We start from the raw sequence: 19,912 nt of genomic DNA, 5'->3' as shown, positions 1-19,912 counted from the left end.
GCATACCTAAATCTATTGCTGATATTTACGAGCTCAACTATAAGCCCCTTCTGAAAACGATCTCCGATCTGTTGAAAGAATATGACATGCCAGTGATTTCTTGGTTGGGAAGAAAAAATGTCCTTACTTGCTACATTCTACCAAAGCTTATGTACGCTCTGCGCATTGGTACCTATCTCACTCCCCCAAGCCTTTTTCAAGCATATCAGAGTTCTCTTCTCCAGATATATTTGGAGGGGACAGAGGCCTAGGATAGCCCATCACATTCTCATGAGACCTTCTAAAGAGGGGGGGATAGGTTTGCCCGACATAAAAAATCTCTATAGAGCGATTCAGCTTCAGAGGTGACTGGACCTGGTCTCCCCATCAAACGAGTTAATGACACTTCTACATAGAGATGATGGAACTTTAGACCATGAGCTTTTGAATGCACTTTGGTTCCTCAGTAAAGCGAAGGAAAAGCCTTAAAAGATCACCCTTCATCTCATCTGTGAGCGTTGGAAGATCGAGGTCACTCAGGAAGGACTCAGTAAGCTTCCTCCTCTCACTGGAGTGTACCTCCGTATCACCCTCTCTCAAATTATACAGGCCATGGTAGAATTTATGAAAGGAGAGGGCAATGTTATTGGATAGTCTATGCGTCTCTCCCTGTGAATCCTTGATTGCATGAATGTGGGACTTCGCTCTCGCCTTCTTCAATAAGGTAGACATAAGTTTACCACCCTTATCCCCATGGGCATACAATTTGTGCCTGTAGTGCATGTATGCCTTAGAGGACCTCTCCTGTAGATAGGACAGGAGTTTCTCTCTACAAACAAGGAGCTCCGCATGAGCGTCAATCGCTAGCGTAAGTTTATGGTTCCTTTCCAATCTAGCTATCTCTGAAAGTAGACAAAGAATATAATAGTTTGGTATCAACTAAAGTGCTGGCTGACTTATTCTTTGTCTGTATTGCACATACGGGGGAGTGGCTACCTCCATGTTGGCCTTGCACCCCACCCACCTCTATCAGGTGTGTATATAAGGTGGCTTGGATGTTCCAGATCCTGCCATGCTTACTGAACTGTTCACACAGAGGCATATTCACAGTGTAGGGTCCGTCCCAGGAGGCTACCTTATCGCGGTGGGACGGTCCAAGCTATTTGACCGCCGGCGGAGACAAATTTGCGAGCTAAGTGCCTCACTATTTCATAGTTTCACATTTGCATCTATTACACCATAGCTGTATAGCTCTCCATGTTTTAACTGCATATTCATGTTGCACCTATATCCTTGTGCTGGCAGTGTGCTGCTGCATTCTTCTGTTGCTGTATATCTAGCCTAGTAGCGTGCACCTGTAGGCCAGGTCCATATAATAGTTTGGTATCAACTAAAGTGCTGGCTGACTTATTCTTTGTCTGTATTGCACATACGGGGGAGTGGCTACCTCCATGTTGGCCTTGCACCCCACCCACCTCTATCAGGTGTGTATATAAGGTGGCTTGGATGTTCCAGATCCTGCCATGCTTACTGAACTGTTCACACAGAGGCATATTCACAGTGTAGGGTCCGTCCCAGGAGGCTACCTTATCGCGGTGGGACGGTCCAAGCTATTTGACCGCCGGCGGAGACAAATTTGCGAGCTAAGTGCCTCACTATTTCATAGTTTCACATTTGCATCTATTACACCATAGCTGTATAGCTCTCCATGTTTTAACTGCATATTCATGTTGCACCTATATCCTTGTGCTGGCAGTGTGCTGCTGCATTCTTCTGTTGCTGTATCTCTGAAAGTAAATAGTTCACTTTAAGCTGACGTTCTCTCTTCAACTTCGACCCCCCATGCTATGAATATACCTCTGATATAAGATTTATGAGCCTCCCATACCATAGGCGTGGGCGGCCCTGAAGTTGAGTTAATGTCAAAGTAAAATTTTAGGTTCGATTCTATATCAGACTTAACCCTTTGGTCCTCCAGTAAGGTCTCATTCAATCGCCATCTGAGAGGGGAGGGAGAGGGAGGAGCAAGTGAAAGGGAGAGGTGGATAGGGGCATGATAAGAGACTGTTATGGAGGTAATGCCAGCAGCAGTGAGGTTAGTAAGTAAAGGAGCCTGTACAAGAAGATAATCTAACCTCTGGAGGGAAGAAAGAAAGAGTGGGCTGAGTCAGCCAAGCATGTTAAGAACGACACGTATAGGGAGCCATGGACTGAGGGGAGAAAAACAATAATGCATTGTAGTGAAATGGTAACGTGTAGACAGTCCTGTAACAAAAGACAAACCCACTAGGGATTAAAGCGTCCCAGCTACATAACCACCACATCATAAGCGTAATCTTGAAAGTAAGCTGGGGTAGTATCCAGTCCAGGGAGTGTTCATACCCTCTCTCTGTGAAGTACTCTGATCGGGACAAATACTATTGGATCTATCCCTCCCCCGGGGCTGTTAGTCCCATAACATTACCACAATACGTTTGCCCTCAGCAAAGTCCCGATTAATCACCAGACCTCCACGGGCCAGCATCTAGGTCTCTGCGATCAGCCGACCGCGCCGTCTCCACCAAATGTGGCTCCACACCATCCTCAGCCTCACCACTGCAGCAGAGAAAAAGGCCATCTTGTCCTCAGGGTAAATACAGGTACCATTGTCATCACAACAAATCCAGGAGAGTCCTGTGACCTCAGCATCCGAGAGGAAATCATCTTTGAGGTGGCTGTCCCTTCACCGGTGTCTTCTTGCCTTTATTGGATTTGCGTCGAGCCACCTGTTTCCAGTCCTCCTGCCGTGGAAGACTCGGCAGCGGGGGTAGGTCTGCAACCGGAAACCAGCTGACGATCTCCATCGGCTCTATGTCTAAAGTCAACCATCTCGCACCGAGGTCATCAGGAGTGCGGACGGTAAGTCTCTTGCCATGCAGGTTAATATAAAGGGGAATAACCAGACTGTTACGCCGAGCGCTCCGGGTCCCTGCTCCTCCCCGGAGCGCTCACGGCGTCTCTCTCCCTGCAGCGCCCCGGTCGGTCCCGCTGACCAGGAGCGCTGCACTGACATGGCCGTCGGGGATGCGATTCGCACAGCGGGACGCACCCTCTCGCGAATCGCATCCCAAGTCACTTACCCGTCCCGGTCCCCTGCTGTCATGTGCTGGCGCGCGCGGCTCCGCTCTCTAGGGCGCGCGCGCGCCGGCTCTCTGAGACTTAAAGGGCCAGTGCACCAATGATTGGTGCCTGGCCCAATTAGCTTAATTGGCTTCCACCTGCTCCCTGGCTATATCACATCACTTCCCCTGCACTCCCTTGCCGGATCTTGTTGCCTTGTGCCAGTGAAAGCGTTTAGTGTTGTCCAAAGCCTGTGTTACCTGAACTCCTGCTATCCATCTTGACTATGAACCTTGCCGCCTGCCCCGACCTTCTGCTACGTCTGACCTTGCCTCTGCCTAGTCCTTCTGTCCCACGCCTTCTCAGCAGTCAGCGAGGTTGAGCCGTTGCTAGTGGATACGACCTGGTTGCTACTGCCGCAGCAAGACCATCCCGCTTTGCGGCGGGCTCTGGTGAACACCAGTAGCCTCTTAGAACCGGTCCACCAGCACGGTCCACGCCAATCCCTCGCTGACACAGAGGATCCACTACCTGTAAGCCGAATCGTGACACAGACATAGGTGATCCCCTTCTCCCTCAGCCTTTCCAGCAATGGCATCAACAGCCTCCTCTTCGCCTATGTTGTAGGGGAGATGTCTTGGTATAGCAATATTTCATCTTCACCTAGTTTAAGCGGTCTGTGATCCCTAGCTGCCTGCAGCACTGCAGCGGTATCTCTATAGGACATTAATCCACAGACAACGTCTCTAGGTGGCTCCATCGGACGGGGTTTAGGGCGCAGCGCTCTGTGTATGCACTCGACAGGGATTTTCGCAGCTCTTTCTGGCCCAAGCAGAGTGGAGAAGATTTCTGCAGCCGCGTCTAAATCTTAAATTTTTCCTGTGGCTCCTATTCTCCTGGTCTTCTATAAGGGTCATCGCAGTATTGACATGCTCCACTAAACTGTGCTGCCGTTGTGCCATCACTTCAGAGTGGGCTGCTATGCCTGCACACGCCGTCTCCAAGGCATCTGCCCTGTGTCTGATGGAGTGAACTTCAGTTTTTATTTCCGTGAGATCGGTAAGTACCGGCTTCAAGGCGCCTTCTTTAGGAAAGACTTGAAGAACTGCGGTGATATCACATCCGGGTCTGCACAGTCCTCTTCCCCCTCAGAGCCCTCCGAATCGCCATACAGCAACTGAAGGGAAGCAGCCGGCACCATCTTGGGTTGCCTGGCGGGAGATGCAGCTCCCTTCTTTTTAAGAAATTTCGCCATGTCCGCCTGGCTTTTCCCTGGGGGCTCTCCCGACTCCTGATAGGTTCCCCTACCAATTTTGCCAATTTTTAAGCAGATAAAGAGGGAATGATGGGTGTTAGGAGCGTGTTAGGATGGGAGCAGCAGTCTCACACGTCCATCCGAGTCAGCGGCGAGCAGAAGATGACAATTTTAAACGTATACATTTTCCTGCATGTAGTTATGATATTTTTCTGAAATAATACAAAATCAAACCTATACAAGTCGGGTATCATTTTAACCAGATGGACCTAGAGAATAAAGATAAGGTGTCATTTTTAACAAAAAACGTACTACGTAGAAACGGAAGCCCCCAAAAGTTACAAAATGACTGTATTTTTTAAACTTTGTCGCACAATGATTTTTTTCCGTTTCGCTGTAGATTTTTGGGTAAAATGACTGATATCATTACAAAGTGGAATTGGTGGTGCAAAAAATAAGCCATAATACAGATTTTTAGGTGCAAAATTGAAAGAGTTATGATTTTTTAAAGGTAAGGAGGAAAAAACGAAAGAGCAAAAAACGAAAAACGCCGGTCCTTAAGGGGTTAATGTCTAGGTATTATAACTGTATAGGACCTTAGCAGGTCATGTGACTTGTAAATTATGTTTCTACTATTGTTTAAGGACCTTCCTGGGCCATGTTATGTACCCAGGGTTCACTGGGTCAGGACTTACAGGTTTGCTGACCAATGAGCTTTTGCCCAGCCTCATTAATATATATGGGGCTGCTGCCACTAAATTCTCTCTCTTAGTTCCTGGCACTTATAGAAAGTACATCTCAGCACAAATCTCAAATTCAAGCTAGGCCAAAGCCTAAGAACCTGCAGCCACAAAACCGTGAGTTATCAAAGCTCAATCTAAAAAATCCTGTGTGACTACTACTCTCATCAAATCTATCACTAGTAGCACAGTGGCTAGCATCAAAGCTCATTGCTTCCAAGTCCCAGCAAAACCTGTGAGGAACCTGTATCCCAGTTCACTCATAAGAGACTGTTATGTACCAAGCTTGTTGCATAAAATATGCAAGTAAAGTTCTTCAGTTTATTCATAAAATCTGCTGTGGACATTCTGCTATTCTCCCTGTCGTTTTTAGGACGGTTGGCGGCAGGACCATTAACCCTGAGGAAACCGCACCCTTGCGTCAAGAAAACTAAGGGTTAATGCCACCAGACCCCACTCTAACATAGCAGCACCCCAGACACCATTGCTCTCCTTGCTCACCACACTATCAGACAGGTGAGACCACAGAGGAGTACTATCAGACAGGAGAGAGCACAGAGGAGTGCTATCAGACAGGTGAGACCACAGAGGAGTACTATCAGACAGGAGAGAGCAAAGAGGAGTGCTATCAGACAGGAGAGAGCACAGAGGAGTACTATCAGACAGGAGAGAGAAAAGATGAATACTATCAGACCGAAGAGAGCACAGAGGAGTCATATTAGACAGGAAAGAGAGCACAGAGGAGTCATCTAAGACAGGGAGAGCACAGAGGAATACTATCAGACAGGAGAGAGCACAGAGGACTGCTATCAGACAGGAAAGAGCACAGAAGAGTCTTACCAGACAGGAAAGAGCACAGAGGAGTGCTATCAGACAGGAGAGAGCACAGTGGAGTGCTATCAGACAGGAGAGAGCACAGAGGAGTGCTATCAGGCAGAAGAGAGCATAGAATAGTGCTATCAGACAGGAAAGAGCCCAGAGGAGTACTAACAGGCAGGAGAGAGCACAGAGGAGTGCTATCAGACAGGAGAGAGCACAGAGGAGTGCTATCAGACAGGAGAGAGCACAGAGGAATCTTATCAGACAGGAGAAAGCATAGAGGAGTGCTTGTAGCTTGTCTGCTCCCTCCCATTGTATGTGTGCTTAGATTTACACTGGAGGTGACTGAGGAGCAATCTGCAAGTCAGGCCTATGGCTGCCGTAATTTGGTTCCTGGTTTTATTTATCTGGCCAGGTAGGTTAGTTGATAGGACCCGCACCATTTGAGAAACCTTGGCATGGTGTGCGGGCTCAATTGTGTCCTTCATATAAGGATATACTGGCTAATGTCTCAATTTTACATCAGTTTTGAGGGTTAGCTAATGTCATTCTTTACATTAGCCACAGTTGTGAAACCACATTGTGATCCATAGCTGCAGGTCCTCCACTCCAATGTAGGTGCACAACTGCACTTGGAGTTAAGCACCTTGTATCACGTTAGATCACATTAATATAAGTGTTTGTTTACAGACAGGAGGGAGCCCAGAGGAGTACTATCAGACAGGAGAGAGCACAGAGGAGTACTATCAGACAGGAGAGAGCACAGAGGAGTGCTATCAGACAGGAGAGAGCACAGAGAAATCTTATAGGACAGGAGAGAGCCCAGAGGAGTGCTAACAGGCAGGAGAGAGCACAGAGGAGTGCTAACAGACAGGAGAGAGCACAGAGGAGTGCTATCAGACAGGAGAGAGCACAGAGGAAGGATATCAGACAGGAGAGAGCACAGAGGAATGCTATCAGACAGGAGAGATAACACAAAGCAGTACTATCAGACTGGAGAGAGCACAGAGGAGTACTATCAGACAGGAGAGAGTACAGAGGAGTACTATCAGACTGGGGAGAGCATAGAGGAGTGCTATCAGACAGGTGAGACCACAGAGGAGTACTATCAGACAGGAGAGAGCACAGAGGAGTGCTATCAGACAGGAGAGAGCACAGAGGAGTACTATCAGACAGGAGAGAGAAAAGATGAATACTATCAGACCGAAGAGAGCACAGAGGAGTCATATTAGACAGGAAAGAGAGCACAGAGGAGTCATCTAAGACAGGGAGAGCACAGAGGAATACTATCAGACAGGAGAGTGCACAGAGGACTGCTATCAGACAGGAAAGAGCACAGAAGAGTCTTACCAGACAGGAAAGAGCACAGAGGAGTGCTATCAGACAGGAGAGAGCACAGTGGAGTGCTATCAGACAGGAGAGAGCACAGAGGAGTGCTATCAGGCAGAAGAGAGCATAGAATAGTGCTATCAGACAGGAAAGAGCCCAGAGGAGTACTAACAGGCAGGAGAGAGCACAGAGGAGTGCTATCAGACAGGAGAGAGCACAGAGGAGTGCTATCAGACAGGAGAGAGCACAGAGGAATCTTATCAGACAGGAGAAAGCATAGAGGAGTGTTTGTAGCTTGTCTGCTCCCTCCCATTGTATGTGTGCTTAGATTTACACTGGAGGTGACTGAGGAGCAATCTGCAAGTCAGGCCTATGGCTGCCGTAATTTGGTTCCTGGTTTTATTTATCTGGCCAGGTAGGTTAGTTGATAGGACCCGCACCATTTGAGAAACCTTGGCATGGTGTGCGGGCTCAATTGTGTCCTTCATATAAGGATATACTGGCTAATGTCTCAATTTTATATCAGTTTTGAGGGTTAGCTAATGTCATTCTTTACATTAACCACAGTTGTGAAACCACATTGTGATCCATAGCTGCAGGTCCTCCACTCCAATGTAGCTGCACAACTGCACTTGGAGTTAAGCACCTTGTATCACCTTAGATCACATTAATATAAGTGTTTGTTTACAGACAGGAGGGAGCCCAGAGGAGTACTATCAGACAGGAGAGAGCACAGAGGAGTACTATCAGACAGGAGAGAGCACAGAGGAGTGCTATCAGACAGGAGAGAGCACAGAGAAATCTTATCGGACAGGAGAGAGCCCAGAGGAGTGCTAACAGACAGGAGAGAGCACAGAGGAGTGCTAACAGACAGGAGAGATAACACAAAGCAGTACTATCAGACTGGGGAGAGCACAGAGGAGTACTATCAGACAGGAGAGAGTACAGAGGAGTACTATCAGACTGGAGAGAGCATAGAGGAGTGCTATCAGACAGGAGAGAGCATAGAGGAGTGCTATCAGACAGGAGAGAGCAAAGAGGAGTACTATCAGACAGGAGAGAGCACAGAGGAGGGATATCAGACAGGAGAGAGCACAGAGGAGTGCTATCAGACAGGAGAGAGCTCAGAGAAGTACTATCAGACAGAAGAGAGCACAGAGGAGTGCTATCAGACAGGAAAGAGCAGAGAGGGGTGCTATCAGACAGGAGAAAGCATAGAGGAGTGCTGTCAGACAGGAGAGCACAGAGGAATCTTATCAGACAGGAGAAAGCATAGAGGAGTGTGTGTAGCTTGTCTACTCCCTCCCATTGTATGTGTGCGTAGATTCACACTGGAGGGGACTGAGGAGCAATCTGCAAGTCGGGTTTATCGCTGCCGTAATTTGGTTCCTGGTTTTATTTATCTGGCCAGGTAGGTTAGTTGATAGGACCCGCACCATTTAAGAAACCTTGGTGTGGTGTGCAGGCTCAAGTGTGTCCTTCATATAAGGATATACTGGCTAATGTCTCAATTTTACATCAGTTTTGAGGGTTAGCTAATGTCATTCTTTACATTAACCACAGTTGTTAAACCACATTGTGATCCATAGGTGCAGGTCCTCCACTCCAATGTAGGTGCACAACTGCACTTGGAGTTAAGCAACTTGTATCACCTTAGATCACATTAATGTAAGTGTTTGTTTACAGACAGGAGAGAGCCCAGAGGAGTGCTATCAGACAGGAGAGAGCACAGAGGAGTACTATCAGACAGGAGAGAGCACAGAGGAGTGCTATCAGACAGGAGAGAGCCTAGAGGAATCTTATCAGACAGGAGAGAGCCCAGAGGAGTACTATCAGACAGGAGAGAGCACAGAGGAGTGCTATCAGACAGGAGAGAGCATAGAGGAAGGATATCAGACAGGAGAGAGCCCAGAGGAGTACTATCAGACAGGAGAGAGCACAGAGGAGTGCTATCAGACAGGTGAGAGCATAGAGGAAGGATATCAGACAGGAGAGAGCACAGAGGAATGCTATCAGACAGGAGAGAGAGCACAGAGGAGTACTATCAGAATGGAGAGAGCACAGATGAGTACTATCAGACAGGAGATAGTACAGAGGAGTACTATCAGACAGGAGAGAGCACAGAGGAGTGCTATCAGACTGGGGAGAGCACAGAGGAATGCTATCAGACAAATTTACATCTTCCAGCGTGCCTGGCAGTTATAATCTATATATATGAAACTCAACGTGTGTGTGTGTGTGTGTGTGTATGTATGTATGTGTGTATGTTCCAGCATCATGTCCAAACGGCTAAAGATATTAACATGAAACTTGGCACACGTTACTTATATGTCAACAACAAACATAGGATAGGTGATTTAACCCTTACTCACCCCCATTTACCAGAGGCGGGGTTTATGTTTAAAGTCCAATACAAGTCTATGGGAAATATATGTTATTGCATAACTTCCAAACGGCTGGAGATATTTCGATAATACTTGGTCAAATGTTACTTGTATGTCCACTTAAAATATAGGATAGTTAATTTAACCCTTAACTACCCCCATTTGTGAGGGTCGGAGTTTTTGTTTAAAGTCCCATGCAAATCAATGGGAAATGTATGTTCCCACACGACTTCCGTAAGGCTGGAGATATTTCAATAACTGATACACAAATTAGGGGTCAGGATAGGAGGTCGACATAGGAGGTCGAAATAGGAGGTCGGGATAGGAAGAGGGGATAGGAGGACTGGTTAGGAGGTCGGAATAGGAGGACCAGGATAGGAGGACCGGGATATGAGGACCGGGATAGGAGGTCGGGATAGGAGGTCCAGATAGGAGGTCCAGATAGGAGGACGGGATAGAAGGACTGGATAGGAGGTCGGGATAGGAGGTTGAGATAGGAGGTTGGGATTGGAGGTCGGGATTGGAGGTCGGGATAAGAGGTCCGGATAGGAGGTCGAGATAGGAGGACGGTATAGGAGTACGGTATAGGAGGTCGGAATAGGAGAACGGGATAGGAAGACGGGATAGGAGGACAGGATAGGAGGTCGAGATAGGAGGTCGGGATAGGTGGATGGGATAGGAGGATGGAATAGATGGACTGGATAGGCGGACGGGATAGGAGGAAGGAAAAGGTGGACGTGAAAGGAGGATGGGAAAGGAGGTCGAGATATGAGGACGGGATAGGAGGACGGGAAAGGAGGACGAGAAAGGAGAACGGGATAGGAGTATGGGATAAGAGGACGGGATAGGAGGACGGGATAGGAGGACGGGATAGATGGATGGGATAGATGGACGGGATAGGAGGACGGGTTAGGAGGATGGGAGAGGAGGACAGGAAAGGAGGATGGGAAAGGAGGACGGGAAAGGAGGACGGGAAAGGAGGTCAAGATAGGAGGACAGGAAAGGAGGTCGAGATAGGAGGACGGGAAAGGAGGACGGGAAAGGAGGTCGAGATATGAGGACGGGAAAGGAGGACGGGATAGGAGGTCGAGATAGGAGGACGGGAAAGGAGGACGGGAAAGGAGGTCAAGATATGAGGACGGGAAAGGAGGACAGGATAGGAGGATGTGATAGGAGGACGGGATAGGAGGACGGGATAGGAGAACAGGATAGGAGGTCTGGATAGGAGGTCGGGATAGGAGGTCGGGATATGATGACGGGATAGGAGGTCGGGATGTGACAACAATATATGAGGACGGGATATGAAGTCAAAAGCTTCCTTCTTTGTTTATTTTCCTCCCCAACAAGGATTAGGAAGGAAAAACCGGGCAATGCCGGGTACTCAGCTAGTTATCTTTATATATAAAACTCAACGTGTGTGTGTGTGTGTGTGTGTGTATGTATGTGTGTATGTATGTGCGTATGTTCCACAGAAACTTCCAAACAGCTAAAGATGAAACTTAGCACACATGTTATTTATATGTCAACAACAAACATAGGCTAGGTGATTTAACCCTTACTGAACCCCATTTGCCAGGGGCGGGGTTTTTGTTTAAAGTCCTATACAAGTCTATGGGAAATAAATGTTACAGCATAACTTCCAAACGGCCGGAGATATTTGATAATACTTGGTCACATGTTACTTATATGCCCACTTCAAATATAGCCTGGATTCTCAACCCGTGGTATGCGTACCCCAAGGGGTACGCCACGGGTTGAGCGGGGGTACGCGAAAGTGATGTCAAATACCGGCCATGCATTGGCCAGTATTTGACAGCCCACATTTTTTTTTTAGCCGCGGCAGCTCACTGTACAATAGCGCGGCCCAAGCTACTGTGAGTGAGCTGCCGGGTTGTCTGGGAGACATTTGACCTCCCTCCGGGATAGGAGGTCGGGATAGGAGGACGGGATAGGAGGTCGAGATAGGAGGACGGGATAGGAGGTCAGGATAGGAGGTCGGGATAGGAGGTCGGGATAGGAGGTCGGGATAGGAGGATGGGATAGGAGGACGGGATAGGAGGTTGAGATAGGAGGTCAAGATAGGAGGACAGGACAGGAGGACGGGATAGGAGGATGGAATAGGAGGTCGGGATAGGAGGACTGGATAGGAGGTTGGGATAAGAGTTCGGGATTGGAGGTCGGGATATGAGAACGAGATTTGAGGATGGGATATGAGGTTGGGATATGATGACAGGATAGGAGGTCTGGATATGAGGACAGGATATGGGGTTGGGATAAGACAACAATATATGAGGAGGAGATATGAAGTCAAAAGCTTCCTCTTTTGTTTATTTTCCTCCCCAACAAGGATCAGGAAGGAAAAACTGGGCAACGCCGGGTATTCAGCTAGTTAATCTATATATATATATATATATATATATATATATATATATATATGTATATATATAATGTAATGTGTGTGTATGTATGTGTGTGTGTGTATGTTCCAGCATCACGTCCAAACGGCTAAAGATATTAACGTGAAATTTGGCACACGTTACTTATATGTCAACAACAAATATAGGATAGGTGATTTAACCCTTACCCCCCCCCCCCCCCCATTTGCCAGGGTTGGGGTTTTTGTTTAAACCCTTAACGACGCAGGAGGTAAATGTACATCGTGGTGAGATGGTACTTAACGCACCAGGACATACATTTATGTTCTATACATAACCGCAAGCATCGGAGCGATGCCCGGATCATGCGCTGCATGTCCCGGCTGCTGATAGCGCGGATGTCTGCCATTAACCCCTCAGATGACGTGATCAATACAGATCAAGGCATCTGCAGAATTGGTGGTCACTAAAATGGATGATCCGATTGAGTGCAGCGAGGCCGCGGCGATCCAATCATCCAGAACAGCAGATGGAGGTCCCCTCACCTGCCTCCGCTGCCTTCCATGGGTCGACCAGAGTAGAAGATGACCAATAACTCTGATCAGTGCTATGCCCTATGAATAGCACTGAACAATATTAGCAATCGAATGATTGCTATAAATAGTCCCCTATGGCAGTGGTTCTCAACCTTTTTGGCGACTGTACCCCCAAAGGCTGAAAGTATGTCCGCGGGTAACCCCTCGCACGGAACTTGCGCGCGAGGGGTACCCGCGAACAAAAGGCGTGTTCTTACCTTTATACTAATGCATCCCTCCTCCATCTTTATCCCCTTGTGTCATTATTCCTCCTCCATCTTTAGCCCCTTGTGTCATTATTCCTCCTCCATCTTTTTCCCCTTGTGTCATTATTCCTCCTCCATCTTTATCTCCTTGTGTTATTATTCCTCCTCCATCTTTATCCCCTTGTGTTATTATTCCCTTCTCCATCTTTATCCCCTTGTGTTATTATTCCGCCTCCATCTTTATACCCTTGTCCCATTATTCCCCCTCCATCTTTATCCCCTTGTGTTATTATTCCTCCTCCATCTTTATCCCCTTGTCCCATTATTCCCCTCCATTTTTATCCCCTTGTGTTATTATTCCTCCTCCATCTTTATCCCCTTGTCCCATTATTCCCCTCCATCTTTATCCCCTTGTGTTATTATTCCTCCTCCATCTTTATCCCCTTGTGTTCTTATTCCCCCCTCCATCTTTATCCACTTGTGTTATTATTCCCTCCTCCATCTTTATCCCCTTGCAATATTATTCCTCCTCTATCTTTATCCCCTTGTCCCATTATTCCCCCTCCATCTTTATCCCCTTGTGTTATTATTTCTCCTCCATCTTTATCCCCTTGTCCCATTATTCCCCCTCCATCTTTATCCCCTTGTGTTATTATTCCTCCTCCATCTTTATCCCCTTGTGTTCTTATTCCCCCCTCCATCTTTATCCGCTTGTGTTATTATTCCCTCCTCCATCTTTATCCCCTTGCAATATTATTCCTCCTCTATCTTTATCCCCTTGTCCCATTATTCCCCCTCCATCTTTATCCCCTTGTGTTATTATTTCTCCTCCATCTTTATCCCCTTGTCCCATTATTCCCCCTCCATCTTTATCCCCTTGTGTTATTATTTCTCCTCCATCTTTATTCCCTTTTCCCATTATTCCCCTCCATCTTTATCTCCTTGTGTCGTTATTCCCCCTCCATCTTTATCCCCTTGTACTATTATCATCCAATATGGCAAAAGGGGATCAGATGGAGGGGGGAATAATGGGACAAGGGGATAAAGATGGAGGGAGGGGTAATAACACAAGGGGATAAAGATGGAGGAGGAATAATAGTACAATGGGATAAAGATGAAGGAGGAATAATAACACAAGGGGATAAGGATGGAGGAGGACTAATAACACAAGGGGATAAAGATGGAGGAGGAATAATAGCACAAGGGGATAAAGATGGAGGGGGAATAATAACACAAGGGGATAAAGATGGAGGAGGAATAATAGTACAAGGGAATAAAGATGGAGGAGGAGGAATAAAAACACAGGGGGATAAAGATGGAGGAGGAATAATAACACAAGGGGATAAAGATGGAGGAGGAATAATAACACAAGGGGATAAAGATGGAGGGGGAATAATAGCACAAGGGGATAAAGATGGAGGAGGAATAATAACACAAGGGGATAAAGATGGAGGAGGAATAATAGTACAAGGGGATAAAGAGGGAGGAGGAATAATAACACAAGGGGATAAAGATGGAGGAGGAGGAATAATAACACAGGGGGATAAAGATGGAGGAGGAATAATAACACAAGGGGATAAAGATGGAGGAGGAATAATAACACGGGGATAAAGATGGAGGAGGTAATAATAGCACAAGGGGATAAAGATGGAGGAGGAAAAATAACACAAGGGGATAAAGATGGAGGAGGGAATAATAGCACAAGGGGATAAAGATGGAGGAGGAATAATAACACAAGGGGATAAAGATGGAGGAGGAATAATAGTACAAGGGGATGAAGATGGAGGAGGAATAATAACACAAGGGGATAAAGATGGAGGAGGAGGAATAATAACACAGGGGGATAAAGATGGAGGAGGAATAATAACACAGTGGATAAAGATGGAGGGGGAATAATAACACAAGGGGAAAAGATGGAGGAGGAATAATAACACAGGGGGATAAAGATGGAGGAGGAGGAATAGTAACACGGGGATAAAGATGGAGGAAGAATAATAACACAGGGGGATAAAGATGGAGGAGGAATAATAACACAAGGGGATAAAGATGGAGAAGGAATAATAACACAAGGGAATAAAGATGGAGGAGGAATAATGGCACAAGGGGATCAGATGGAGGGGGGAATAATGGGTCAAGGGGATAAAGATGGAGGAGGAATAATAGCACAGGGCGATAAAGATGGAGAAGGAATAAAAACACAAGGGGATAAAGATGGAGGGGGGAATAATAACACAAGGGGATAAAGATGGAGGAGGAATAATAACAAAAAGGGATAAAGATGGAGGAGGAGGAATAATAACACAAGGGAATAAAGATGGAGGGGGAATAATAACAAAAGGGGATAAAGATGGAGGAGGTATAATAGTACAAGGGGATAAAGATGGAGGAGGAGGAATAGTAACACAGGGGGATAAAGATGGAGGAGGAATAATAACACAAGGGGATAAATATGTAGGAGGAATAATAGTACAAGGGGATAAAGATGGAGGAGGAATAATAACACAGGGGATATAGATGGAGGGGGAATAATAACACAAGGGGATAAAGATGGAGGAGGAATAATAACACAGGGGGATAAAGATGAAGGAGGAGGAATAATAACATGGGGATAAAGATGGAGGAGGAATAATAACACAGGGGGATAAAGATGGTGGAGGAATAATGGCACAAGGGGATAAAGATGGAGGGTGGAATAATGGGACAAGGGGATAAAGATGGAGGAGGAATAAAACACAGGGGTATAAAGATGGAGGAGGAATAATGGCACAAGGGGATAAAGATGGAGGGGGGAATAACAACAACAGGGGATAAAGATGTAGGAGGAATAATAACACAAGGGGATAAAGATGGAGGAGGAATAATAACAAAAGGGGATAAAGATGGAGGAGGAATAATAACACGGGGATAAAGATGGAGGAGGGAATAATAGCACAAGGGGATAAAGATGGAGGAGGAATAATAACACAAGGGGATAAAGATGGAGGAGGGAATAATAGCACAAGGGGATAAAGATGGAGGAGGAATAATAACACAAGGGGATAAAGATGGAGGAGGAATAATAGTACAAGGGGATAAAGATGGAGGAGGAATAATAACACATGGGAATAAAGATGGAGGAGGAGGAATAATAACACAGGGGGATAAAGATGGAGGAGGAATAATAACACAGGGGATAAAGATGGAGGAGGAATAATAACACAAGGGGATAAAGATGGTGGGGGGAATAATAACACAAGGGGATAAAGATGGAGGAGGAATAATGACACAAAGGGATAAAGATGGAGGAGGAGGAATAATAACACAAGGGGATAAAGATGGAGGGGGAATAATAACACAAGGGGATAAAGATGGAGGAGGAATAATAGTACAAGGGGATAAAGATGGAGGAGAAGGAATAGTAACACAGGGGGATAAAGATGGAGGAGGAATAATAACACAAGGGGATAAAGATGGAGGAGGAATAATAACACAAGGTGATAAAAATGGAGGAGGAATAATAGTACAAGGGGATAAAGATGGAGGAGGAATAATAACACAGGGGGATAAAGATGGAGGAGGAATAATAACACAGGGATAAAGATGGAGGAAGAATAATAACACAGGGGGATAAAGATGGAGGAGGAATAATAACACAAGGGGATAAAGATGGAGGAGGAATAATAACACAAGGGGATAAAGATGGAGGAGGAATAATGGCACAAGGGGATCAGATGGAGGGGGAATAATGGGTCAATGGGATAAAGATGGAGGAGGAATAATAACACAGGGGGATAAAGATGGAGGAGGAATAATAACACAAGGGGATAAAGATGGAGGGGGAATAATAGCACAAGGGGATAAAGATGGAGGAGGAATAATAACACAGGGGGATAAAGATGGAGGGGGAATAATAACACAGGGGGATAAAGATGGAGGAGGAATAATAACACAGGGGATAAAGATGGAGGGGGAATAATAACACAAGGGGATAAAGACGGAGGAGGAATAATAACACAGGGGGATAAAGATGGAGGAGGAGGAATAATATCACGGGGATAAAGATGGAGGAGGAATAATAACACAGGGGGATAAAGATGGAGGAGGAATAATAACACAAGGGGATAAAGATGGAGGGGGAATAATGGGACAACGGGATAAAGATGGAGGAGGAATAATAACACAGGGGGATAAAGATGGAGGAGGAATAATGGCACAAGGGGATAAAGATGGAGGGGGGAATAATAACACAAGGGGATAAAGATGGAGGAGGAATAATAACACAAGGGGATAAAGATGGAGGAGGAAAAATAACACAAGGGGATAAAGATGGAGGAGGAATAATGGCACAAGGGGATCAGATGGAGGGGGGAATAATGGATCAAGGGGATAAAGATGGAGGAGGAATAATAACACAGGGGGATAAAAATGGAGGAGGAATATTAACACAAGGGGATAAAGATGGAGGAGGAATAATAACACAAGGGGATAAAGATGGAGGAGGAATAATAACACAAAGGGATAAAGATGGAGGAGGAGGAATAATAACACAAGGGGATAAAGATGGAGGAGAAATAACAACACAAGGGGATAAAGATGGAGGGGGGGGACAATTAACCCTACCCCCTCCATATTAATCCCCTTGTGTTATTATTCCCCCTCCATCTTTATCCCCTTGTGTTATTATTCCTCCTCCATCTTTATCCCCTTGCGCCATTATTCCCCCTCCATCTTTATCCCCTTGTGTTATTATTCCTCCTCCATCTTTATCCCCTTGTGTTATTATTCCTCCTCCATCTTTATCCCCTTGTGTTATTATTCCTCCTCCATCTTTATCCCCTTGTGTTATTATTCCTCCTCCATCTTTATCCCCTTGTGTTATTATTCCCTCCTCCATCTTTATCCCCTTGTGTTATTATACCTCCTCCATCTTTATCCCCTTGTGTTATTATATCTCCTCCATCTTTATCCCCTTGCACCATTATTCCCCCTCCATCTTTACCCGTTGCGCCATTATTCCCCCTTCCTCTGATCCCCTTTTGCACTATCGGATAATAATGGTACAAGGGGATTAATATGGAGGGGGGGGGGGGGTTGATTATCCCTCCCTCCATCTTATTCCCCTTGTGTCATTATTCTCCCCTCCATCTTATTCCCCTTGTGTCCTTATTCCCCCCTCCCTCTGATCCCCTTTTGCCATTATTATCCAATATGGCAAAAGGGGATCATAGGAAGGGGGAATGGCACAAGGGGCATTAAGATGGAAGGGGAGAGGGATAATGGCGGAGGGGGGATGGTGAGTAATAAAGCACAAGGCATTAAGATGGAGGGGGGAGAGGGATAAAGCACCAGGCATTAAGATGGAGGGGGGGAGAGGGATAAATCACCAGGCATTAAGATGGAGGGGGGAGAGGGATAAAGCACCAGGCATTAAGATGGAGGGGGGAGAGGGATAATGGCGGAGGGGGGATGAGGGAGAAATAAAGCACAAGGCATTAAAATGTAATGCCTTGTGCTTTATTACTTCCCCCACCCCCGCGCCATTATCCCTCTCCCCCTCTGTCTTAATGCCTGATGCTTTATCCCTCTCATTTTCCCTATTTCACCCCCAAAAAGTATTTAAAAAAATGTATGTACATTTGGTATCACCGCGTGCGTAAATATCCGAACTATTAAATATAATGTTAATGATACCGTACGGTGAACGTAAAAAAAATTAAAAAGTCAAAAATTGCTGCTTTTTTATAACATTTTATTCCCAAAAAATTGATAAAAAGTGAATTAAAAGTTTTATATAAGCAAATATGGTATCAATAAAAAGTGCAGATCACAGCGCCAAAAAATGACCCCTCATACCACCGCTTTTACAGAAAAATGAAAAAGTATTTTAAACGTATCAATTTGGTTAAAAAGTTTGCAATTTTTTTTTGCGCTACAGCAATAGAAAAGTATGTAATCATGGGTATCATTTAAATCATATTGACCCAAAGAATAAAGAACACATGTCATTTTTATCGTAATTTGTACGGCGTGAAAACGAAACCTTCCAAAATTAGCAAAATTTAGGTTTTCTTTTTAATTTGCGCCATATATTTTTTGGTAAAGTTAGTGATGGCATTACAACGGACAACTGGTCGCGCAAAAACCATCTGACATCAGAGCACTCCTACCATCGCTGATACTGTGAGTGCTAGGAGCGCACAGGGAAATACAGCTGATGTTGGCTGGTGCAGCTCCCGGGATCACCGCCGCATCAGTCCTCACTCCGCCGCTCATATAGCCGCTGGCTAATGTTCACATCTCTCCCTCCCATAGCTGCCTGCCCCACCACTCACATGTTCACCCACCACCACTCATATCTCTGCCTACCCGCCGCTTACATCTACCCTAGGGTTAGCAATACTACAATTCCCAGCATGCCCTGACAGTGTGGTCATGCCGGGAAATGTCATTTTGCTAATGCTAAGGGAGTTGTAACCATCTGCCTGCTCACATCTCCCCTAGCATTAGCAAAACTACAACTCCCAGCATGTCCTGACATACTGAGGGAGGGGGCTGAGGCCTGCATAGTGAGGCTACGCCCCCTCCCTTGGAGAGGAATTCAAGCAAGTGAGCAACAATAAAAGTTTAATAGAAAAAATAAAATAGGTGCTAGACACATAACAATTAGATGTACATGTCAGGATTAGGTACTGAGCAATATATTTAAAATAATAATAATAATAATTTTGTTGGATCTGACAGGTACGCTTTAAAGGCTTTTATGCCAGGAATAGTTGAGGGTATTGGATATAAATTGGTGGGGTCATCAATATCACTCATGTTATTCCACATTTTCTAGAGGGGTTTCTGTTCTCTTTCACCGAAAATGTGAAGAGAGAGAAGTAGTAATAGATAGGGAGGGCAGATTTATTATTTTGTATGTTAAAATAGACAGAACGTGTGATGGCATTTGTTTATAATCCACCCCCTTTTAGGTAAACAAGATAATAAGCGAAATAAGAAATAATTACATCTTAAATATTGTTGTATTGTTCTAATGATTGTAATAAAATTAAATAAATACATTTTATTATTATCAAATCATCAAAGATGATCAAAATGGAGTCACATCAGGTTCTGTTCATAGCAGATACGTAACCATGGCAACTCCAAGAACCAAAGAGTCGATGTGA

The sequence above is a fragment of the Hyla sarda genome, chromosome 4, assembly GCF_029499605.1.
Source record: "Hyla sarda isolate aHylSar1 chromosome 4, aHylSar1.hap1, whole genome shotgun sequence".
NCBI classification, from domain to species: domain Eukaryota; kingdom Metazoa; phylum Chordata; class Amphibia; order Anura; family Hylidae; genus Hyla; species Hyla sarda.
Note: the sequence above shows the minus strand (reverse complement) of the source record.